Source organism: Pleurodeles waltl, chromosome 8 (genome assembly GCF_031143425.1).
Source record: "Pleurodeles waltl isolate 20211129_DDA chromosome 8, aPleWal1.hap1.20221129, whole genome shotgun sequence".
Classification (NCBI taxonomy): domain Eukaryota; kingdom Metazoa; phylum Chordata; class Amphibia; order Caudata; family Salamandridae; genus Pleurodeles; species Pleurodeles waltl.
The window spans coordinates 5,879,660-5,905,132 of record NC_090447.1 but is presented as its reverse complement, the minus strand read 5'-3'; the positions used below and the strand labels follow the sequence as shown (position 1 = coordinate 5,905,132).

General features: G+C 46.6%; 1 protein-coding gene across 1 annotated transcript in view; it reads left to right on the top strand.

The window, feature by feature from the left end:
* Window positions 1–303: 303 nt before the first annotated feature.
* LOC138249658 (TRPM8 channel-associated factor homolog) overlaps window positions 304–25,473 on the top strand; it is a 127,824-nt gene continuing 102,654 nt past the window's right edge. Inside the window, exon 1 of the mRNA XM_069203618.1 lies at window positions 304–469. The gene's annotated coding sequence lies outside the window, so the exon portion shown is untranslated. The remainder of the gene's footprint in view (window positions 470–25,473) is intronic.

Genomic DNA, 25,473 nt, shown 5'->3' with positions numbered 1-25,473 from the left:
TGGTGGAGCCCAGCACAGCAGTATGCTGCACCATCTGTGAACAGGTGATGCCCCACGAGGGATGCCAGTGCTTTTGCAATTGTTTGTTATCAGAGCTTGTATTAACGTTCTCTCGCACCCCAGGCTGTTGGCAGCCGCTTTGCTGCCACGAGGTTGGATGCCAGCTTGAGTTTGCATCTCGAGATTGAAGCAAACATGGCTTGTCCTTTTACTCCTGCAAACAGACGCCACAGGGAGGGCTGTGGGAGGGTCTGAGAAGCTGCTTAACATTCTTTACTCTGACTATAAATGTTATCTCCTTACTGACCACCTCTGCACACCTGGCAGCTCTACACTGTCCACCATTGCCCACAGCAGCTTCTCCCCACACTGCCCACCACTGCACACAGCAGCTCACAAGAAGCCTCAGTCTCATCTCCTCACTGCAGAGCACTGCACATCAGGCACTTTACTCTCCACATCCCAACAGGTGAGTTTGAAGGGAGCCACTGTGAGCGACGCAAAGAAGGAGTGCAGCCACAGCACTAAGCACATATTTATGAGCCCCTTGCGTAGTTGCAGCGTCACTTTTTGTGATGCTCCGAATGTGTGCAAACCTCTCAACCATATTTATGAAGCCACACAAAGCCACTTTATATGGCTTTGAATGGCCTCATAGGTATGGAGAAAGGCAACACAACGCAAGCCGCTGCGTTGCCTAACCCTGTGCCAGGGAGCGTTTCATGGGTGTTGCGGTAGGTTTTCGTACACAACGCCCTGGATTTTGACACTGCCCCAGATTTACAAAATCACAAAAACCTGAGGAAGCGCCAAAACCTGATGCCTCCCGAGGTGAGGGATAATGAGAAGAAATATTTTTATTTCCACTCGTTATTTTCCTCTTTCCATGTGTTCTGCATACATCAGCACTCATGGAAAGAGGGAAACACCACCCTGGATTGTTTTTGTGCAGGAAGGTGTTCCTTCCTGCACAAAAACAATCCTGTTGATTACACTGGCTCTCCTGCTCCATGATACAAGTGTGGCTGCATTGGCGCTAGGCTCGCTAGGCTGCAGAAATGGCACCAGTGCAGGGGGAAAGGACAGGAATGCACTGCGTTGCATAAACATGTTGCATTGCTGACCTTTCACTTTGGCATAGGGCAGCACAGCAAGAAGTCTAGCTGCGCTGCCCATGCCAGATCCCCATAGGTACAGCCATAGGTGCTAATTCTGCTCAAGTGATCCTATGTCTACCAGGGCCCATCTTATTCCAATGGATTTTCTACAGATCGCCAAACTTTTTACTTTTTGAAAATTTTGGTTGGTGTCATTGTAAGTATTGCTGTTATTCCTACTAACAGTATTAAGCTATTAGCATTCATCGATAAATGGCGGGCATTATTACAATAACAATTTTTTTCAGTGATCACAGTTATTGTAATGAGGATAAGATTTTTTATTGTCTAGTTTTTTGTTGCATTCATTGTACTGTGTTGTATTGTACTGTGTTGCATTGTACTTTGTTGTATTGTACTTTGTTGTATTGTACTGTGTTGCATTGTACTGTGTTGTATTGTACTGTGTTGCATTGTACCTTGTTGTATTGTATTGCGTTGTATTGTACTGTGTTGCATTGTACTGTGTTGCATTGTACTGTGTTGTATTGTACTGTGTTGCATTGTACCTTGTTGTATTGTATTGTGTTGTATTGTACTGTGTTGCATTGTACTGTGTTGTATTGTACTGTGTTGTATTGTACTGTGTTGTGTTGTACTGTGTTGCGTTGTACTGTGTTGCGTTGTACCTTGTTCTATTGTACTGCGCTGCATTGTACTGAGTTACATTGTACTGTGTTGTATTGCACTTTGTTGTATTGTACTGTGTTGCATTGTACCTTCTTGTATTGTACTGTGTGGCATTGTACTGTGTTGCATTGTGCTGTGTTGTATTGTACTGTGTTGGACTGTACTGTGTTGTATTGTACTGTGGTGTATTGTACTGCGTTGCATTGTACTGAGTTACATTGTACTGTGTTGTATTGTACTTTGTTGTATTGTACTGTGTTGTATTGTACCTTCTTGTATTGTACTGTGTGGCATTGTACTGTGTTGCATTGTGCTGTGTTGTATTGTACTGTGTTGGACTGTACTGTGTTGTATTGTACTGTGGTGTATTGTACTGCGTTGCATTGTACTGAGTTACATTGTACTGTGTTGTATTGTACTGTGTTGCATTGTACTGTGTTGTATTGTACTGTGTTGCATTGTGCCTTCTTGGATTGTACTGTGTTGCATTGCACTGTGTTGCATTGTACTGTGTTGTATTGTACTGTGTTGTATTGTACTGTGTTGCATTGTACGGTGTTGCATTATACTGTGTTGTATTGTACTGTGTTGCATTGTACCTTGTTGTATTTTACTGCGTTGTATTTTACTGTGTTGCATTGTACTCTCTTGTATTGTACTGTGTTGTATTGCACTGTGTTGCATTGTAATTTGTTGTATTGTACTGTGTTGCATTGTACTGTGTTGCATTGTACTGTGTGGTATTGTACTGTGGTGTATTGTACTGTGTTGCATTGTACTGTGTTGCATTATACTGTGTTGTATTGTACTGTGGTGTATTGTACTGTGTTGCATTGTACTGTGTTGCTTTGTACTGTGTTGTATTGTACTGAGTTACATTGTACTGTGTTGTATTGTACTTGGTTGTATTGTACTGTGTTGTATTGTACCTTTTTGTATTGTACTGTGTTGCATTGTACTGTGTTGTATTGTACTGTGGTGTATTGTACTGTGGTGCATTGCACCTTGTTGTATTTTACTGCATTGTATTATACAGTGTTGTATTGTACTGTGTTGTATTGTACTGTGTTACATTGTACTGTGTTGCATTGTACTGTGTTGCATTGCACTGTGTTGCATTGTACTGTGTTGTTTTGTACTGTGTTGTATTGTACTGTGTTGCATTGTACTGTGTTGCATTATACTGTGTTGTATTGTACTGTGTTGCATTGTACTGTGTTGCATTGCACTGTGTTGCATTGTACTGTGTTGTATTGTACTGTGATGTATTGTACTGTGTTGCATTGTACTGTGTTGCATTATACTGTGTTGTACTGTACTGTGGTGTATTGTACTGTGTTTTAATGGCAGTGGCTCCTGATGACCTTTGAGAATGAGGAGGTTAGCATGTCAATGAGGGAGTGCAGAAGGTTCCTCAGAGAAGCTGGGTGTAGGGAGGGTTTGAGGGTGAGGGGTCCACCCCATCATAACATATTAAAAATGTGGACTCGGCCTTTGTATTTCTGAGACTTCCCTCAGTTCTTTCACCAACTCTATCACCCTCTTAACACCCGCTGCTCTCCACTCCCTCAGCTCTTGTGCTCTTCTGGTGCTCTCAACCCTCTTCATTGACCAATAAACCTTGGAGCATCTTATTTTACCCACCCTTCACCAAATCTGTAGGGTCCCTTGATTAGGAGAATTACTCTACTGTGTCCCCCACACCCTCAGCCCCAGCACACTCACCTACTCTGTGCTCCATCTCTCACAGTAATGCTCTCTGCTAATTGTCTCTGTCACTTTCACAGCAAACCTCTCTCACTCCATCGCTCTCTCAGTCACTCCCTCTCTCTCCCTATCTCTCAGTCACTCTCAGTGACCATAGGCCTCATTTACACAGCTTTTTTGCGGTCACAAAGGATGCTACTTGGAAAGCTACAGCCTCTGCATCTGTACAATAAGGAGATTCCATGCTTTCTTGTGTGGCTTATGCTTGCAAAAAATATTATAAACGGTAACAATCATTACAGCTTCCAAATGCAGACCCATTGGCTAAGTCATTACAACTGCATTTCTGAAGCCCTTACTTCCCTGGCAAGGGACTGAAGTGCTTCATGCCGGGCAGCGATTCATGGTTTGTCCAGTGGTTATTGCTGGTTATTGCTTTCAGCAAACCATTCCATGCATTTACTCCAGTGTCCTTGTGTTGGATGACTTAACAGAAGTTAGGTTTGATCATAACTGGGGGTGGGCACTGTATGGGAATTCATGCAGGTGATTGGTGGGATTAATAGAGCAGCAGGAAGAGATTGGGTATTGTTAGGTTGCAGAGTATGACTTTCAAAAAGGAGAGATAGTGACTGACCTTTAACACAGGGTGTGCGAAATTTACAAAAAATAGAGATTTCGGCAAACATGAATGTGACTCAGAATAGGCTGGGCTCAGAGAAAGGAGGCATGGGGGATGGAAAGTAAGGCGAGGGTTGTTCCAAAAAAAGGATAGTTTAAAAACAAGGTCAGATTTTCATGCTTCATTTTAGGATGAAAGAGCACATAGTTTGAGATAACATGCTATCTGAAGATGCAAAACTGTAGAAAGAATCACCAATATTTACATGTGAGCTGGTATGAGGTCAGGTGCTTATTATAGGCGCTAGGATCAAACTAGCAGCCTGTCCACTGCCCTGGACACCACTTTTCACAGGAGAGTCGATCAGCTCAGGCTTGGATGAGTAAAGGATACAAGGTAAAAAATGTACAAATCCAAAGAGATTCTCGAAATGTTGGAGCAAAGGTCTTATGATATTCAGCCTTAACGTTTGCCTCATAGTACTTATAATATTAATTGCAAAGTAGGAAGTGTTTGGATGCTGCTGGTTTAGCATGTCACAAGGTGGAGACATTCCTGTGACTGGAGAGAGGGGATCTGCACACTGAAGTAAAGAGGATGGAGACAGGTCTGTCTTAAAACATTTGATGGAGCTCTTTGTTAGCATGGGACTGCTGAGTAGAGCTCCTGAAGCTGTGCTCTTAATAGATGGTAGGGGAAAGGGATGGTACTGCAGCCTCCATTGAGAGAAGTGAGGACGTTTCTATGCGAGGCCAGGACTTTTGTCTTTCCCGTGATCACTCTACAGGTGTCTCGATAAGTACTAGGAACAGAAAGCACACACCTCTTTGTGCCTCTGCAGTAGGTGGCCCAGCTTGGAGACATCCTTGGTGTTCACTGTCGCGACAAACATCAGTTTAAACAAAGGCTGTCCCTGGGAGGCAGCCTGGGGATGTCCCAACACAGCACTATGAACAGCAGCTTCTGGAGCTATTTTATGAGATCTAGGGCCAGATGTAGCAAGGCTTTTGCGCCTCGCAAACGGCAAAAAACGCCGTTTGCGAGGCGCAAAAGCCCTCACCCGACTCGCAAAATGCGTTTCCGACTCGCAAATAGGAAGGGGTGTTCCCTTCCTATTTGCAACTTGCAGTTACCACCCACTTGAAGTGGATGGTAACTCATTCACAAACGGGAAGGGGTACCCATGGGACCCCTTCCCCTTTGTGAATGATCACAAAAATATTTTTTGGACCACTGCCTGCTCTGAAAAAAAACGAAACAAAACGCTTCAATATTTTTTCTAAGTGCAGCTCGTTTTCCTTTAAGGAAAACAGGCTGCAGATAGAAAAAAAAAAAACTGCTTTATTGAAAAGCAGTCACGGACATTGTGGTCTGCTGTCTCCAGCAGGCCACCATCCCCGTGAGTGCCCAGACTCGCAATGGGGTCGCAAACTGCGACCCACCTCATTAATATTAATGAGTTGGGTCTTTGCGACCCCATTGCGAGTCGCAGAAGGTGTCTGAGACACCTTTCTGCATAGCAAATTGTGAGTAGCAATTTGCGAGTCGCTCGGACTCGCAAATTGCAAGTTGCAATTTGCAAAGTACCTACATCTGGCCCCTATTTACAATCCAGGGGCAGATGCACAAAGGCCAAGTTGCCCCTATGATATGTGCATCCTAGAAATGAATATGTCCAAGGTGTCGGTGGCACAGAAGTAGATCATCACCTGCAGAGCAAACTAAGAGCAGAAAGTATGTTTTTTATAACTATGTTTGTAATTTATAAAGTCCAAGCTGCCCAAAGAAGTCAAGTTTTTAGCTCTTACCTTTCAGAAGACACTTTTGATGGTCTGTGAGGGACCATGACTTCGGCAGGTGCAGCAAAGGCAGGCCATTGGCCTCTTTGGATGAAGTCGCGGAGGCTAGAATTGATTCAAAGAGGTCTGATCCAGACACTTCCATTCACAGGTCCACATTTATTCGGCCTGAACTTGATGAAATGGCACAAAAGGCAGCAGAAGGTAAAATAATTCTCAAACAATTCAAGCTGATCTCTGGGAGAAATCTTTCATGATCAAATGGCCTCCCCTAAATGTACAGGATGAGCGTCCATTTCATTGGTGGGCCCGTGGTCATGGGGCAGAGTTTAGAAATAAATTCCAGTGTCCAAGCTCAATCCCAGAAATGACGACTCAGGATTTGGGGCAAGTGTAAGACTTTTCTCTAATTGATGGAGACTTGCATAATTCATCGTTGAGTGCTCATCATAGTAAGGAATGCATAACAGATTCCTTTCTTTCAAACCCCATCTCATCATATGTTAAATGTACCTCATTGCCACAAGAAGTTTTGCTCCTGGTAGTTCAAGCACTTGTAAAAAAGAGAGCAGTTATCCTGGTGCCATAGAACTAGAGAAAAAGGATTCTATTCTATTCTATTCTATTCTATCTTATCCTATTCTATTCTATTCTGTTCTATTTTATTCGAATCCTAATCTGTTCTATTCAATGCTATTCTATTCTATTCTATGCTAGTCTATTTTGTTGTATGCTAATGTATTCTATTTCATGCTAGTCTATGCTATTCTATTGTCTGATAGTCCATTCTATGCTAGTCTATTCTTTTCTATGTTATGCTAGTCTATTCTATTGTATTCTATTGTATTCTATGCTAGCCTATTCTATGCTATTCTATTCTATTCAATTCTATTCCACGCTAGCCTATTCTATGCTATGCTATTCTATTTTATTCTATTCTATGCTATTCTGTTCTATTCTATGCTAGCCTATTCTATTCTATTCTATGCTAGCCTATTCTATTTTCTTTTATTCTATTCTATTAAATGCTAGCCTTTTCTATTCTATTCTATTCTATTTTCTTCTATTCTATTCTATGCTAGTCTTTTCTATTCTATTCTATTCTATTCTATTCTATTCTATTCTATACTATTCTATTCTATTCTAGACTATTTTATTCTATTCTATCTTATCCTATTCTATTCTATTATATTCTATTTTATTCTAATCCTAATCTGTTCTATTCAATGCTATTCTATTCTATTCTATGCTAGTCTATTTTGTTGTATGCTAATGTATTCTATTTCATGCTAGTCTATGCTATTCTATTGTCTGCTAGTCTATTCTATGCTAGTCTATTCTTTTCTATGTTATGCTAGTCTATTCTATTGTATTGTATTCTATTCTATGCTAGCCTATTCTATGCTATTCTATTCTATTCAATTCTATTCCACGCTAGCCTATTCTATGCTATGCTATTCTATTTTATTCTATTCTATGCTATTCTGTTCTATTCTATGCTAGCCTATTCTATTCTATTCTATTCTATTCTATGCTAGCCTATTCTATTTTCTTTTATTCAATTCTATTCTATTAAATGCTAGCCTTTTCTATTCTATTCTATTCTATTCTATTCTATTCTATTCTATTTTCTTCTATTCTGTTCTATGCTAGTCTTTTCTATTCTATTCTATTCTATTCTATTCTATTCTATTCTATACTATTCTATTCTATTCTAGTCTATTTTATTTTATTCTATTCTAACCTATTCTAATCTATTCTATTATATTCTATGCTAGTCTATCCTATTCTATTCTATTCTATTCTATTCCATGTTATTCTATTCTATTCTATTCTAGCCTATTCTAATCTATGCTATTCTAATCTATTCTATTCTATTCCCAAAGCTGGTGGAAGACTGAGACCAGTTCTGAACCTAATAATTATATGTGATAATGCTACATAGAATTACATGAGTTACGCCCACCTCTAGTCTTCACCAAGGTATTATGTGCTGGTTGTTGTATACTTTCTGCTAGGTGGTGTTACTATATTTCCATATCTTGATGACTGCTTGTTGCCTACGTTCTGCCATCTAAAGACTCAAGAGAATGTGGAATTGGTGATCAAAGTCCTTTAAGATCTGTTTCATCATCAATGTCCAGAAATCTAGCCTAGAACCATACAAGAGAAGTTATACATTGGGGCACAATTCAATGCTCACTTGATGCAAATTTTGATCCCTCTACCAAGTATTATGGCAATTCAACAGAAACTCACTCGATTCCTCAGTCAACCAAATACAACTTCAAGAACGTGGCTCAGAGTTCAGAGACTAACAGCAGTCTTGACAGCTATTGTTCCTTGGGGACAATATAATCTAAAGCCTGGGTAAATATTATTCTCAGCTATTGATCTCTGAGTACTCAGAACTATGGAATCCAGATTATAATAATGGGAAACATATCTGAGAAATGGGAGTGGTGGTTAGTGGAAGGAAATTTGTGGAAAGGTGTTCCACCACAATGCCTTCTCCTTCCCAGGTAACAACAGATGCCTGGGGTGGTATATGGTAGGTGGGTGGTGAAACTGGGATATCAGGAAAGGGAAGGCCCATGGTTAAAGGAAGAGAGCCTCAACTCCTCTAACTGGTGGGAGTTGTTGACAATATGGCAAGCATTGCAACTCTTTGCTCCCTCGTTGGAGGGGAGGAGCTTCTTGGTATTGATGGACAACCAGGTCACAAGATGCTACCTCAACTGCCAAGCTCGTGCGAGGAGTAGAGGGTTGAATCAGATAGCAGACCAGATCTTTAACAGGCTGGAAATCCACTTACACTGGGAGCAGTATACACATAGGTACATCTGAGCTTTTGGGCAGACAGCCTTAGCTGGGATAGTCTATCTTCAGTATCTTACCATATGTTAGCCCACAAATTCAAACGGATATGTGCCCACTTCAGGCACCCTGGATAGATCTTTTTGCATCACAATGCAATATTATGCTAAAAAAAAATCTGTTGAGAGGAGTGGTACCTGCAAGCAAAGGCAGTGGATGCTCTATCAGTCCCCTGGTTCCAGGCCGCACTGTATGACTTTCCACCGATTCCCCTTCTCCTGAAGCTGTTTCAGAAGATTTGGGAGAGGAATATGGTGATACTGATTGCAGCTTCTGGATGCAGTGTTTGTGGTTCTCTCGCCTCATGTTCAAAAGGAGGTTTTTGCATCTCTTGTTTCATCCTACTCCTTTCCAGTTCCTTGACTGCCACCTCTTTAACTCAGTTGACTGAAGTCGACAGCTTGGTTCTTAAAAGGGTATGTTTGGAAGGTATATTAGCTTTCCATAGATTCCTAAGCTTTAAGAAAACCAGCAACATTACCTTCTTGTCAGAAGCATTGGTCTTCATTCATAAATAGTGCATTTTGAAGGGACATAACTGCATCTACTATAGATCCATTTTTGATTCTAGAAGTCCTGATGGAGGGTTTCCTAAGAAGACTAGTTCCATGTCTCTTAGCTTCTCAAGGAACAGCTATCAAAGCTCTTAAAGTGAAGGAAGACTGCTCAAAAATCTCCACTTTGGTAGCAAGACTCCTAAAGAGTTTCCATTTGAAAAAGCTACAGGTTCAAAACCCTGTACCTATTTGGGATCATTTGATTGTTTTGAAAGGTTTACAACATTATCCTTTTAAGCAGCTAAAGAAAGCAAGTTTACTTTGACTTTCTTCTAAAGCAGCATTTCTTGTTGCAATTACATCCGCAAAGAGATTGGGAGAGATTGGAGCCCTGGTTAACATATTTTTCTTGATGGGGTTGTTCTGAAATTAGACCCGAAGTTGGACCCAAAGGTTCAATCGTGTTTTCATTTGGCACAACAAATGCCTGTTTTTGCAGACTCTAGATCGGGTATACTATCCCATGTGAATGTCAAGAGAGCTCAGGACACTTATTCATACCACACTAAGAAATTCAGGTCTTCTAATTTGCTCTTAGTCTGTTAATAGTCAGCCAATAAGGAAAAGAAAGCAGCAAAACAGACTATAAGTAGATGGGCCCAACAGGCAATAACTCACGTCCAAAGCCATTCAGGTCGACTGGATTCAGCTTCCTGGACCTTTCTTCAGAAAATATTTAGGGTGTCAACATGGACATCAATCCATTCATTTGTTAAACCCTACACACTTAGGCCCATATTTATACTTTTTGCCGCAAACCTGTGTTAGTGCAGGTTTGCATCAAAAAGTATAGCGCCGGCTTGGCATCATATTTAAGCTATGACGCTAAACGGCACTAAGGCCCAGGAATGCATATTTGATGCTAACCGGGGTTTTTTGTAGGCAAAACTGGAGGTTGTGCGGGAAAGAATGGCGCTAGTCAGGTTAGAGTAAAAAAAATGACTCTAAGATGACTAGCGTAATTTTTTTTACGCACAACCCCATGGACATGACTCCTGTCTTAGTAAAGACAGGAGTCGTGCCCCCCAGCCCAATGGCCATGCCCAGGGGTCTTATGTCCCCTGGGCATGGCCATTGGGCACAGTGCCAAGTAGGGGGGCCCAAGTATGGCACTTTAAAAAAAAAATACTTACCTGATCTTACCAGGGATGGGTCTCCCCATCCTTAGGTGTCCTTCAGGTGTGGGTGCGGGTGGGTGGGGGTGTCCCTGGGGGCAGGGAAGGGCACCCGTGGGCTGTTTCCATGGTCTCTGACCATGGAAATGAGCCCTCAGGTCCCCTAAAGCCCGCCCTGACCCAGGCATTAAATAATGGTGCTAACCAGCCTTAGCACCATTATTTAAGGCCCTCCTCCTCCTGTGCGGGATTTTTGCATGGGAGGATACATAAGGCGCTAAGGCCTTTGAGTCTTTTTTTGCCCAGGAACACCTACCTTATGTCTCATTGACGCAAGGTAGGTTTTCACAGTAAAATAATTACGCTAACTCCATAACTTTGGCACTAGACGGGTCTTGCGCCAAAGTATAAATATGGAGTTAGGTTTGCATCGAATTAGCGTTAACAAAATGATGCTAATTGGACACAAACGGAGTATAAATATGGGCCTTAATTTATCTGATCCACTTGATTATACTTTTTGTTCTATGATCTTAAAAACATAAATTTAGTAATTGTTCATGATATTAAGGGCCATATTTATACTCTGGTTGCGCCGAATTTGCGTCGTTTTTTCCGACGCAAATTTGACGCAAAACTAACGCCAACTAACGCCATATTTATACTATGGCGTTAGACGCTTCGGGCGCCAAAGTGCCCGGAGTGTGCGTCATTTTTTAGCGTGAACCCCTTCCTTGCGTTAATGATATGCAAGGGAGGCGTTCCCGTCTTAAAAAATGACTCCCAGGCCTTTACGTGGTATTTATACTCCCGGGCAAAAATGACGCCCGGGAGTGGGCGTGGCCAAAAACGGCGCATTTGCGCCGCTTTTTAACGCCTGGGTCAGGGATGGCGTTAAGGGACAAGTGGGCTCAAAATGAGCCCAGAGTGCCCTCCCCTGCCCCAAGGGAACCCCCTGCCACCCTTGCCCACCCCAGGAGGACACCCAAGGACGGAGGGACCCATCCCATGGACATTAAGGTAAGTTCAGGTAGGTATTTTTTTTTTTTTTTTTTTGTGGCATAGGGGGGCCTGATTTGTGCCCCCCTACATGCCACTATGCCCAATGACCATGTCCAGGGGACAGAAGTCCCCTGGGCATGGCCATTGGGCAAGGGGGCATGACTCCTATCTTTACAATGATAGGAGTCATGTTGATGGGGGATGGGCGTCGAAAAAAAATGGCGCAAGTCGGGTTACGACGATTTTTTCGACGCAACCTGACTTGCCCCATTTTAAGACGCCCATACGCCATTTTCCCCCTACGCCGGCGCTGTCTGGTGTACGTGGTTTTTTCCACGCACACCAGGCAGCGCCGGTCTGCTAGCGCCGGCTAACGCCATTCAATAAATACGGCGCCCGCATGGCGCTTCAGAATGGCGTTAGCCGGCGCTAATTTTTTTGACGCAAAACTGCGTTAGCGCAGTTTTGCGTCAAAAAGTATAAATACGGCCCTAAATTCTTTCTGCCAGCATGTATTTGTTGATACATTTTTTGTCTTTAGCTTGATAATTCCCCGAATTGTAAGGACTGGGACAAAGAGGATGAAGATGAGGTGGTGATGATTATATTACTTATAGTGGGTACCAATGGTACTTACACTTTGTGCCAGGTCCAGTTATCCCTTATTAGTAGATTAGTAGTGTTCTAGCAGCTTAGGCTGATAGAGGTAGCTATAGCAGAGCATCTTAGGCTGAACTAGGAGACATGCAAAGCTCCTATTATACCACTTATATCATATAGATACTATATCGTAAGACAGACAATACTCAGAGTTACTAAATATAAAGGTACTTTATTTTAGTGACAATATGCCAACAATATCTCAGAGGATATACTCCCTTAGGAGGTAAGTAAAATACACAAAATATACACACAAACCAAAATCAGGTAAGTAAAACAGTCAGAAAGTAGTGCAAACACTGTAGCATACAATAGGATGCAACAGGCCTAGGGGCAACACAACCCATATAATAAGAAAGTGGAATGCGAACCACAAATGGACCCCTAGGCTAGTGTAGTGGGTAGAGGGTCACTGGGAGTGTAAGGAAACACTAAGGGTGTCCAAGATACCCCACCCCAAGACCCTGGAAATTAGGAATAAAGTTCTACTATTTCCCCAGAAACACACTGAAGTCGTGATAGAGGATTTTGCAAAGACCACAGCAGACTGCAAAGCACTGAAGACGGATTTCTGGACCTGAGGACCTGCAAAGGAAGGGGACCAAGTCCAAGAGTCGCAAAAGTGTCCGGGGGGGGCAGGAGCCCACTAAACCCCAGATGAAGGTGCAAAATGGCTGCCTCTGGATGGAAGAAGCTGAAGATTTTGCAACAACGAAAGGTGCTCCCTTCATGCAGAAGATGTCCCATGGAGTGCTGGAGGATGCAGAGTTGTTTCCTTGGCAAAATACCGCAAACAAGCCTTGCTAGCTGCAAGAGCTACAGCTGAAGAAAAAGGGTGCGGCCTTGGCCCAGGAAGGACCAGGATGTCACCACTTGGGAGAGGAGACAGAAGGGTCCCTCAGCAGCGTAGAGAGTCCACGCACAAGAAGGTAGCACCCGCAGAAGTCCTTGAACATGGGTTCAAGATGTCTGAACACAGTGGTCATCGCAACACTGCAAAAGAGGGTCCCACGACACCGGAGATCAACTCAGGGAGCTGAGCATCACAGGACAGAGTGCTGGGGACCTAGGCTTGGCTGTGCATGGAGAATTTTGTGGAAATATGCACAGACACCCTTGTAGCTGCAGTTCATACTGTGCACAAAATTACTGTCTGGAGAGGGGAGGTAAGGACTTACCTCCTCCAAATTTGGACAGTTGGACCACTGGACAGTCTGGGTCACTTGGGTCCATCACCTGTGTTTCAGGGGGCCACACTTGTCAGGATGAGAGGGGTCCCAGAGTACTAGGGCCGCTGACGTTTGGTGCCTGCTGAAGCAGGGGGAAGATTCCGTCGACCCACGGGAGATTTCTTTGTGGCTTCCAGTGCAGGATGAAGGCAGGCAGCCCCGAAAGCATGCACCACCAGGAATCAGTCGAGAAAGCCGGCAGGATTAGGCGCTACAATGTTGCTGGTAGTCTTCTTGCTACTTTCTTGCAGTTTTGATGGCGTTCTAGAGCAGTCAGCGGCTGATCCGTGGTAGAAGTCGAAGAGAGAGGTACAGAGGAACTCTGGTGAATTCTTGCAAGTCGTTATCTGAGGAAAAGCCCACTGGAGAGACCCTCAGAGGAGGATTGGCCACCTAGTCAGGTTAGCACCCATCAGGAGGGGTCTCTGATGTCACCTGCTAGCACTGGCCACTCATAGGTCTCCGAAGTTCCCTCACACCTCTGGAAACAAGATGGCAGAGGTCTGGGACACACTGGAGGAGCTCTGGGCACCACCCCTGGGGTGTTGATAGACAGGGGAAGCATTTCCTGAGGCTAGGAGAGGCTACCCTCCCCAGCCTTTATCACCTATTTACAAAGGGAGAGGGTGTAACACCCTCTCTCAGAGGAAATTCTTTGTTCTGCCTTCCTGGGACTAGGCTGCCCAGACCCCAGGAGGGCAGAACCCTGTCTGTGGGGTGGCAGCACGGTAGCTGCAGAGAAAACCCCAGAGAACTGGTTTGGCAGTACCCAGGGTCCATTGTGGAGCCCCGGGGATGCATGGGATTGGCACCCCAATCCCAGATTTGACATGGGGGGACAATTCCATGATCTTAGACATTGTACATGGCCATATTCGGTATTGACCTATATGTAGTGCACGCGTGTAATGGTGTCCCTGCACTCACAAAGTCCAGGGAAATGGCCCTAAACTTTGTGGGGGCACCTTGGCTAGTGCCAGGGGGCCCTCACACTTAGTAACTTTACACCTAACCTTCAGCAAGTGAAGGTTAGACATATAGGTGACTTATAAGTTACTTAAGTGCAGTGAATATGGCTGTGAAATAACGTCTGCGTTATTTCACTCAGGATGCAGTGGCAGTCCTGTGTAAAGGTTTGTCTGAGCTCCCTATGTGTGGCAAAGGAAATGCTGCAGCCCATAGGGATCTCCTGGAACCCCAATACCCTGGGTTTCTAGATACCATATACTAGGGAATTATAAGGGTGTTCCAGTGTGCCAATTGAAATTGGTAAAAGTGGTCACTAGCCTATAGTGACAGATTTAAAGACAGAGAGAGCATAAGCACAGAGGTTCTGATTAGCAGAGCCTCAGTGGCACAGTTAGTCACTACACAGGTAACACATACAGGGCACAAACTATGAGCACTGGGGTCCTGGCTAGCAGGATCCCAGTGAGAAAGGCAAAAACAAACTGACACACATGTAAAAATGGGGTTACATGCCAGGCAAGATAGTACTTTCCTACACTGACCAATAGCTTTTCTTATTCTGATTCATAGCCGCCCACCCCTTTATCCCAGTCCATATTCCCCCCAACAATCCTTATTGCCACCTTTAATAAATTACTTGAAAGGTACTGTAGGGGGTGAAGGGTATTTGACCTGTTGACCTCCAGTGGAGAATGCTTGCAGGAGATACAAATAAGAATCAAAATGAAACATTCATGAATTCACCCTTAGAGTGAGTGGGGGTCTTAAGCAGTGAGTTGGCAAGTGGAGCCCTCAAGCAACCACTCAGGCCTCCTCCCTTTCATCCACGTTTTCATGACTAGATTTCCACCCTCCCTTTCCCTTAGTTCCTTTTAATCCTTCCCCGCCCACACCATGAAAATCTCCCCTTTCTGACTGCGACTTGCAGCTCACACTTAAGCTGATTTAACAACTGCAGCAAGTCACTAGTCAATGTTAACTGTAATTCCAACCTTTAAGGTGTCATCTCTCTTGCTGCATTGCATTAGTCCCATCTGAACCCATGGTCTGCAAGTTAATTGCTTTTATCTTTAACATGCGCATAATCCTGTTGAGCTTCCTTGCTGACACTAGAACATGTCATGGTAGACCGCAGGTCATACACATTTGGTTAGCTATTGCATATACCTACTGAGTTATCTCACTAGGATTTGTCACTGTGTACTGTGTCACATGTGTGAGCCTTTCAAGGACAGGGCCCAGGTTGCCGGACTCACCTGCCCCAATAACGCACACCACACAGGATGCCTATTTATCTCCTCGGCTGTGTCTGGCCTCAGAGTGCATAGTGTAGGAAAGTGCCCTCTTTCTGGCCACCACTTTTTGACTGTTGTCAGTATGCTTTGACTGTGTTTCATGTGTTCCTGCTAACCAGGACCCCAGTGACTATGCTCTCTCCCTGTAAACATGGTTGCTTGGACCCCCCCCCCCCACATTTGGCATGCTGGTGCCCACATATAAGTCCCTAGTATATGGTTCTTAGATACCCAGGACATTGGGTACCAGGGTCTCCCATGTGCTACAGCATGTATTATGTCACCCATGGGGAGCCCATGCAAAGTGTATCTGAAGGCCTGCCATTGCAGCCCGTGTGAAAGGGCATCTTTTTTCACTGCAGGTCACTGTACCAGGTCAATGTAAATCACCCCTACAGTAGGCCCTCCTAGCCCAAAGGGCAGGGGCTGTGTATGAGGGCACCCCTGCATGAGCATGAACCACAAACTCCAGCTCCATTTTCATGGACTTCGTGAGTGCGGAGACGCCATTTTACACCTGTACTGGACATAGGTCACTATCTATATCCAGCTACATAATGGCAACTCCAAACCTAGCCATGTTTGGTATTAAACATGTCAGAATCATACCCCAAAACTGTTGACAATATTGGAAGTATGATTGCATTAACTCTGGGGGCCCTGAGAGGACCCCCAGCATTGCTCCTACCAGCTTTCTGGGGTTTTCTGGGCAGCCCAAGCTGCTGCCACTCCCAGACAGGTTTCTGCCCTCCTGCTGCTTGATCAGCTCAAGCCCAGGAAGGCGGAACAAATGATTTTCACCTGGGAGGGGGGTAACACCCTGTCCCTTAGGAAATAGGCCTTGGGAGGGGTAGCCTACCAAAGCCACTGGTATGCTTTGAAGGGCACATTTGGTGCCCTCCTTGCATAAACCAGTCTACACTGGTTCATGGACCTCCAGTCCCTGCTCTGGTGCGAAACTAGACAATGGAAAGGGGAGTGACCACTCCCCTTTCTATCACCACCCCAGGGGTGGTGCACTGAGCACCTCCAGATGGTCCCTTGATTCTGCCATGTTGAATCCAGGTGGACAGAGGTCTCTGGGAGCATCTGAGTAGCCAGGTCAGGCAGGTGACATCAAAGCCCCCTCTTGACAGATGGTCACCTGGCTAGGTGGCCGGTCCCCGTTCCAGGGCTATTTAGGGTCTCCCTCTTGGATGGGTCCTCAAATTCAGCTTGCAAGATTCCAACAGAACTCCTTTGCAACCTCTACTTCTACTTCTGGCCACTGGAACTGCAAATGGACCTTCCAGAAACCAACAATCTGCATCCACAACGAAGACTCTGCTTGTAACATTGTTTCCATGGCTTCTTATGGCTTCTGCAACATTTCCCCAGCTGTGCATCCTCTGAGGGCGGAAAGTCTTCAGTCTGCATGAGAGGGAAGAATGAATCTCCCTTGGAGTGAAGGAGTCACAAGGTGCATCTTCAGGCACCAACAGCAATGACCGGCTGCGTGGCTCTCCACTCATCCTGAGCTGCGTGGATCCTGCAACAGGTCTCTTCATGCTTCTGCTGCGGCGTAGGTCCCTTCTTCAATTGTACTGCGTGGTCTCCTCTGTGACTCCTGGGACCTCTTACAGTGGGTCTCCTGTGGGGGCTGCCTTTTTTTCTGCGGACTCTCTGCATTGCTGAGGGTACCCTGAGACTCCCCCCATGGGTTGAGTCCTCCTGGACCTTGCTGGTCCCCAGCAACTCCCCTTCTCTTCTACCACGACTCTTGCCTTTGCCAAGGCTTGTTGGTGGCTTTTTCACGCCACAGACAGACTGCAATCACCCATCTGGCATGGAACGTCAACTGCATCCTACAGGAACTCTTCACTGACTCCAGGGCTTCATTGCTGACAGTCTTCGCCCTACCGTCGACCAACTCCTGCAAACACAGATGGGTGGGTAGTGGCTCCTGCCACCACTGGACACTCCTACGACTTTGGACTTGGTTCCTTTCTTTTGCAGGTCTTCCTCTTCAGGAATCCACCACTGTTTTCTTGCAGTCTTGTCTGGGTTTTGCATTATCTTCTTTTCAGTCCCTTTGGGTTGTTTGGGGAAAATTCAGTAACTTACTCGTTTCTTCCTGGTCACTGGGGGGCACTGTGGTACTTACCTTTGTGGTTTCCTAGTTCCCCCAGCTCCCCTCTACACATCCCACTTACCTTAGGTGGGGGTCCTGCATTTGCATTCCACTTTTTTAGTATATGGTTTGGGCTCCCCCTAGGGTCACTATTGTCTAATGCCATTTGAACTGTTTTCTACAAATTGTTATGCCTATTTCTCTATTTCTGTTTATTAGTGTACATATATATATATATATATATATATATATATATATATATATATAGTGTGTTACTTACGTCCTATTGGAGGCTTGCCTCTTTAGTACTTTTTGGTAATTTGGTAATTGTGTCACTAAAATAAAGTGCTTCGCCAGGTTCCTACACAGTGCATCACAGCATTGACAGTAGAGGGTAGGTGGCACTCAACATCCCTTCTCATGTTGGTTGCCAAACACGCTGGCTCCTGGACGATAGGTGGGCAACCACTAAGGGCAGACACCTGTTGTTTGAGGGCTTGGTTGGGAGCAGGGTTGGGCCACAGATCGTATTACAGTAGGCTTCCTTCTGAACACTCATGGCTCTTACTGTTCAACCCTCTTGGGCTGTTAGTGTCTTTGGCCTGAACGTGAACTAGAGTCAATCAATCGTTCAATCAATCAGTAATTTGTTAAGCGTGCTACTCACCTGGAACGGTCTCAAGGTGCTGGGGGGGTGCTACTGCTTGAAGAGCCAGGTCTTGAGGCGCTTTCTGAAGGTCAGGAGGTCCTGGGTCAGACGTAGGTTGACGGGGAGGGAGTTCCAGGTTATGGCGGCAAGTTGGGAGAAGGATCTGCCGCCAGTTGTGGTCCGGATGATGCGGGGGACGGTAGCGGTGGTGAGGTTGGTGGAGCAGAGCTGGCGTGTAGGGATGTGGAATTTGAGCCGCTCGTTGAAGTAGGCAGGTCCAGAGTCATGGAGAGCTTTGTGAGCGTGGATCAGGAGTTTGAAGACGATCCTTTTGTTGATGGGGAGCCAGTGGAGGTTTCTGAGGTGGGCTGACATGTGTTCGTTGGCGAGGGAGGTTGAGGATGAGACATGCTGAGGCGTTCTGGATGCGCTGGAGTTTCTTCTGGAGCTTGGCCGTTGTTCCCACACAGAGGGCGTTGCCATAGTACAGTCTGTGGCTGAGGAGGGCGTGGGTGACCATTCTTCTGGTTTCCACGGAGATCCATCTGAAGGTCTTGCGGAGCGTGCAAAGGGTGTTAAAGCGTGAGGATGACATGGCGTTGACTTGCTGGGGCGAAGAGTCAAGTATGAAGCCGAGGTTGCGTGCGTGGGTGGTGGGCGTTGGGGCAGACCCTACGGTGGCAGGCTACCAGGAGTCATCCCATGCTGCTTTGTTGGAGCCGAAGATGATGATCTCGGTCTTCTACGAGTTCAGCTTGAGGCGGCTTGCCTATATCCAGTTGGCGATGACGTGAAGTCCGGTGTGGAGGTTGGTTTTAGCGGTTGCGGGGCCCTTCATGAGAGAGAGGATGAGCTGAGTGTCGTCTGTGAAGGAGACAATGTTGAGGCTGTGGGATCGGAACGGTGTTGCCGAGCAGTGCCATGTAGACATTGAAGAGTGTGGAGCTGAGTGAGAATCCCTGGGGGACTCCGCAGATGGTCTTGGTGGCCTTGGACAGGAACGGGGGGAGGCGGACTCTTTGGGTTCTTCCAGAGAGGAAGGATGTGAGCCAATCCAGGGCTCTGTAGCGGATTCCGGTGTCGTAGAGGCGTGTGCGAAGGGTGTGGTGACAGACGGTGTCAAAGGCTGCGGAAAGGTCAAGGAGGATGAGGGCAACGGTTTCACCTTTGTCCAGCCTGCTCCTGATGTCGTCGGTGCAATCGATGAGGATGGTCTCGGTGCTGTGGTTCTTGCAGAAGCCAGACTAGGAAGTGCTCCCTTCCACCCTCTGCTGGGATGTGACAGGGGCTCCCAGTGTGTCCAATCAGGCTTGTGAATCAAAACGTCATGTCGCAACTCTCAGACAATTGTTCTCACACTTGGACGCTTGGTGTTGCTGTCTCAGTTGACCTTTAGTACCAGGACACATTCCTGGTTTCTCTCTCTGCACCTAAAGCAGTAGTCAGCATTGTGTCCTTTATCTCTTGCTCATGCCAGTGTTCCCTTTTGAAAGGCGTTTAGAGTTTTCAGCCTCGGCCCCAGTCTAGAATGACGACATAGTCCCCAGCACCAGAAGCTTGCTTTTTATGTGCATGACCTCACTGTTCTACATCAGCAGCACTCATCGCACTCAAACCAGGACACAATAAAAACTGCAAGCAAGCATCACCAGCTAACACCCACGGTCCCTTCAGCTGCCTCCGCTGCCACCAAACTTACAACACCACCAAGACCTTGGACCCAGCACAACCCACCCACAACAACACTCCAACCCTGAAAACTCTGAAGTGCATTCTCCTCAACATCCATGCCCTCCATAAACACACTACTGAAATCTGGGACCTCCTTGACAGAACCACCCCGGACGTCGCGTTCCTCACCGAGACCTGGACCTACACCACCTCAGGCCCAGACATCGCCATCGCCATCCCCATCCCCTAGGGATACAAGATCACGCAGAAAGACCGCCCCAGCCACCCTGGGGGGTGGGGTGGGAATCGCTATCGTCCACAGGTCCAACCCCTACCTGAACCCGCACTCCGAAGACTCCAAAGAATCCACAAGCCTGATGGAACACCTCCACTTCAAGCTACAAACCAGCCCGATATCCACCATCAGGGGAACCCTAATTTACCGTCCTCCCGGACCACGTACTCCCTTTGCCGACTCTATCACGGACTGCATCTCTGTCAAGGCACCACAGCCACCAACTACACCCTGCTAGGAGACCTCAACTTCCACCTCGAAACACCGCATCCCTCCTAGACAACCTCCACAAAATAGGGCTCCGACAGATCGTGAGGGAGACAACACACTCAGCAGGCCACACCCTCGATCCCACCTTCAGTCACAGCACAGACCTCCCATGGACAGACCACTGATGCATCCATTTCACCTTTAACACACTCACCGTCATCAGACCAAAAGAGCAACCATCACATAGAAACTGGACAAGAATAACCGACGATCAGCTCACCGCCGCCCTCGCCGCCCCCACATTCGCACACATCAGTGACCCAAACACTGCAGTAAGCACCTTCCACAATTGGATCCCCGACTGCGCCAACACCATAGCCCCCCACAAACAGCACCCACACAAAGAAAGCCAGTAGGTTCACTCCAGAACTCTGAGAATCTAGACGCACTTGTCGCTGCCTCGAGAAAATCTGCAGAAACACCAAATCCACAGAAGCCCATCGCAACTACAGAGCCGCCACCACCACACACCACAACTCATCAGAAACACCAGAAAGAAAGCTATACACAATAGAATCTCCTCACGCACACAACAGCAAGGAACTCTTCAGCATCATCAAAGAGTTCGCCCAACCCAAAAGTGAAACAACGGACATCCCACCCTCACAGGACATCTGTGACAGACTTAACACCTACTTCCACCACAAAATTAAGACCATCTACAACAGTTTCAACAAGGACAACCTACGCGCAGAATCCCCTCTACCAAAACTCAACACCCACAAGCTAACAATCACCACCTGGACCCCCCTCACCACCGAAGATACGCTGAGAACAATGAGGTTCATACATTCCGGGGCCCCCCGGACCCATGTCTCCATCACATTTTCAACAGAGCTGCAGACACAATCGCCCCCAAGCTCTGCCTCACCATCAACCGCTCCCTAGCTGCCGCCACCTTCCCCGACGACCAGAAACATGCAGAGACCAACCCCCTCATCAAGAAACCCTCAGCAGACCGCATCGACCTCAAAAACTTCAGGACCATCTCCCTACTCCCATTTCCTGCGAAAGTCATCAAAAAAGCAGCCAACAGCCAACTCGGCACGTTTATAGAAGACCAAAACATCCTCGCCATCTCCCAATCTGGATTCAGGAAAAACCATAGCACCGAAACAGCCCTCCTGGCCCCAAGAGACAACATCTGCTCCCTGGTGGACAAGGGAGAGACGGTGGCACTCATCCTACTAGACCTCTCAGCAGCCTTCGACACAGTCTCCCATCACACCCTGATAAGAAGACTCTACGAAGCCGACATCAGACACAAGGCCCTCGACTGGATCCAATCCTCCAATCTTTCCTCTCCAGCAGAACTCAATGAGTGAGACTCGACCCCTTCCTCGCAGACCCCACACCCACCACCTGCGGAGTGCCCCAGGGATCCTCCTTCAGCCCCACATTGTTTAACGTCTACATGGCCCCGCTAGCCACCCTTGTCAGAAGCTACGGAATCAACATCATCTCCTAAACCGACGACACCCAACTCATCCTCTCCCTCTCCAACAAACCCAACAAAGCCAGACACAACTTCCATGAAGGCATGGTAGCAGTCACCAACTGGATGAGAAACAGCTGCCTTCAACTCCAAGCAAACAAGACAGAAGTACTCATCATGGGCCCTCAACTCAAGGTGTGGAATGACTCCTGGTGGCCACCCACCCTCCGAAACCCGCCCACCCCCACCAGCCAAGCCCACAACCTCGGAATCATCCTGGACTCCAACCTCAGCATAAATCATCAAATCAACTCAGTAACCTCCACCTGCTTCAACACCTTCTGCCTCCTATGCAAGTCCTTCAAGTGGATCCCCCTCGAACATAGAAAGACCGTCACACATGCCCTCATCACCAGCAGACTGGACTATGGCAACGCACTCTACGCCGGAATCAACAAGAAACTCACCCGCAAATTACAAAACATCCAGAACGCCGCCACCAGACTGGTCCACGACCTAACTCGACACTGCCACATCTTGCAACACCTGCGTACACTGCACTGGCTTCCCATAGAGAAAAGAATCACGTTCAAGATCCTCACCCACGCACACAAAGCCCTCCACAACACCGGACCAGCCAATCTGAACCAGCGACTCAACCTCCACGTACCCTGCATCAGGAAAACCAAAACATGAGGACGCTCCTTTTCCTACCTCGCAGCCACCGCCTGGAACACCCTTCCTCTCCACATCGGACAAACCACTTCCCTCCTGAGCTTCGCGAACTAACTGAAGACATGGCTTTTTTAAGAACCACCTCACCGGTAACGCTACACTTCCCCCTCCACCCCAACCCCCCAGCGCCTTGAGACCCTAACGGGTGAGTAGTTGCGCTTTACAAGCACCGATTGATTGATTGATACTTGTCCTACATTCAGTATGGTCGGTTGCTAAGTCAGCCCAGTGGGCAGGCAGTTGTGGACAGGTCACTGAAACATCAAGAAGATGGGTGCACGTAGGGCTGTGCTCTATGGCGTCTGCCGAAAGGCTCTTAGAAAAAGGTGCAATCAAGGTGTTGCTTTGGTTTACACTGATCTGGAGGGCCTTTTAGAATTTCCTTTAATGTTAATGTCTATTTCACTGTTTGCCTCAGGCCATTAGGGTGTGATCTTCTTGTGTTGGATTCCTTGAACTCAGACTGAATAGGAGGCTGATTGTCAGGTTTTATTTCCACAGGGAGGTCGCAGTTGGTTGCCCAGTGGGGTCAATGTGTAGCTTGACAGGTGGTCTCTTGAGGCATCCTAGCCCTTGGAACAGTTGTGGAAGCTCTTTCAGGATTCCTCTGCTTGAGTTTCATGTATTTTCCTGGCAAAGAAGACCATTCCCAGGTGTTCTTACATTTGGCATTTGGAAATGGACTGCTCTCAGAGTGTCCTTGTTCTTGGCAATCACTTCTATTACTCTGGACAATGGAAAGATGTCTGCCCCCCATACTTGTTGATTGTCATAGTTGTGAGCCACAGGGGTTATCCGGGATTGATCACTCGGTATTATCACAGGTCCATGATGTTGGTTGAAGCTCCTGTGTTGATCTTCGCCAGAATGTCCTTTTCCTCCACCGGGATGGTGCACATGGGAGGAGGCCGGTTCCTTCTACCATTCAGGCCAGCGTACAAAATCATGAAGACATCATCATCCTCACTGTTCCCCTCCTCCCTGGCTGTGAATGTCCTGGATGTTATATTGTCACAGTGATCCTCCCCAATGCTTACTTGCCATCATGTAGGAGTGGGGTGTAAACACCCTTTGGTTTCCTCCCTTTTCCAATGTTCGGGCCTACCCTGGCAAAGTGACTGTCCTCCTCACATCAGGAGCACATTTTCCCTTCTACTCAGCAGCAATCGGGCACATGGGCTTCAAGACCACATTTTTTGCACTGACCCTAATGGTATTCCTACACCTGTGTCAGTTAATTTAGAGGTGGATGTCTCTGTACTGCATCAACTGCTTCAACTTTAAAGTTCACTTGCCTGGTTGGGGCTGTGGAAGCTAGCCTCTTTCCTACAGCTTAGTTCATTTTGTCAGCATGGCTGGTAGAGAGTCTGTGTGATCTCACCAGAATGAGAATGTGATCTAGCTTGATGCCTGGCTGTTGTAGGATCAGGTACCCCAACACCAACGAGCAGCACCCTTGAATCAGTTGGGCCTTCATCTCCTTAATCTGATCATTGTCAGCACAGGTGTGCGCCAGAGTCCTGAGGCATCCATGTAATCCATTGATCATCTTGCCGTCACCTTGGTGGGCCTGGCAAAGCTTGAAAAGCTCAAAGTTGGGGTTTAGCAGTGAATAGAAAAGTGCTTTGAGCTCTGTCACGACAACATCATTGTCATCATCTTCACCTTTACCTGCAAGGTTGTCGAACATTGTGCACACTTCCTCCCCTCCAAAATGGAGAGGAGGGACCTCTTGACAAAGTCATAGGTCTCGCCAGTGGTTTGAAAGCAATTTTTGAGTCTCTCCAATTATATCTTACCAACGCAAGGCTGCTATTGCAGGGTCCACCAACTTGCAGAAGGGGGAGAGCGCCATCACTGATGTACGGATGTTAGCTGCTGTAATAGGCCTGGCAAGCAAGAGGACAATGCCACTTATGGGCTTCAAGCAGCCACCCCTATTAGGCATGGTGTCATATCCTGTGTCCCCAGGGTATGCAGGATGATGGCATATCTAGGTAGCCTCCCACATATCACCAGTGCATGCCAGGGGGCTGATGGGAGGCCTGGGAGATATTTGGCTTCTCACACGAGGCATACCTACACACATCACAACAACGTTCACCACACAACAACACTCACCTGAATGTTGCGCATGCCAACACAATATACAACACACATACATACACAAACACATCACCCACTCCAGGTCCCTCCACTTCAACCAGCCAATCCAATTGCACACACACATACATATATGACCTACATACACAGTAGGACTCATAACCTTGCCACTACAGGTCCCCTTGCAATGCACACACATGAACACAGTTGACAAGTGTGATTGAACCATCACTGTGGTGCCACCATTCGTCTGACAATGAATAATGACACCACAATGACAGTTGTGCATGTGTGCGATAAGTGTGTTGTGCCGGTGTGTCCCCATCCATGCCAAGCAGATGCATGCATGTCACAGTGATGTAGACAAATTACTGTCAGATGTAAATGCCTGCAGTGTTCCCAACTTCACATGCAGCGCCCCCCCAACGTACGATGGCAATGCAGCATCCTACCTTCGAGTCCGTCGACGCGGGCTGTGTTTTCTCCAAGGGCCCATGACAGCAGCGAGGGAAGATGTTGTTCAGTCATGTACAGTCAAAAACTGAAGTGGATTGCGAGAAAACTGACATTTTTAACTCACTGTCCC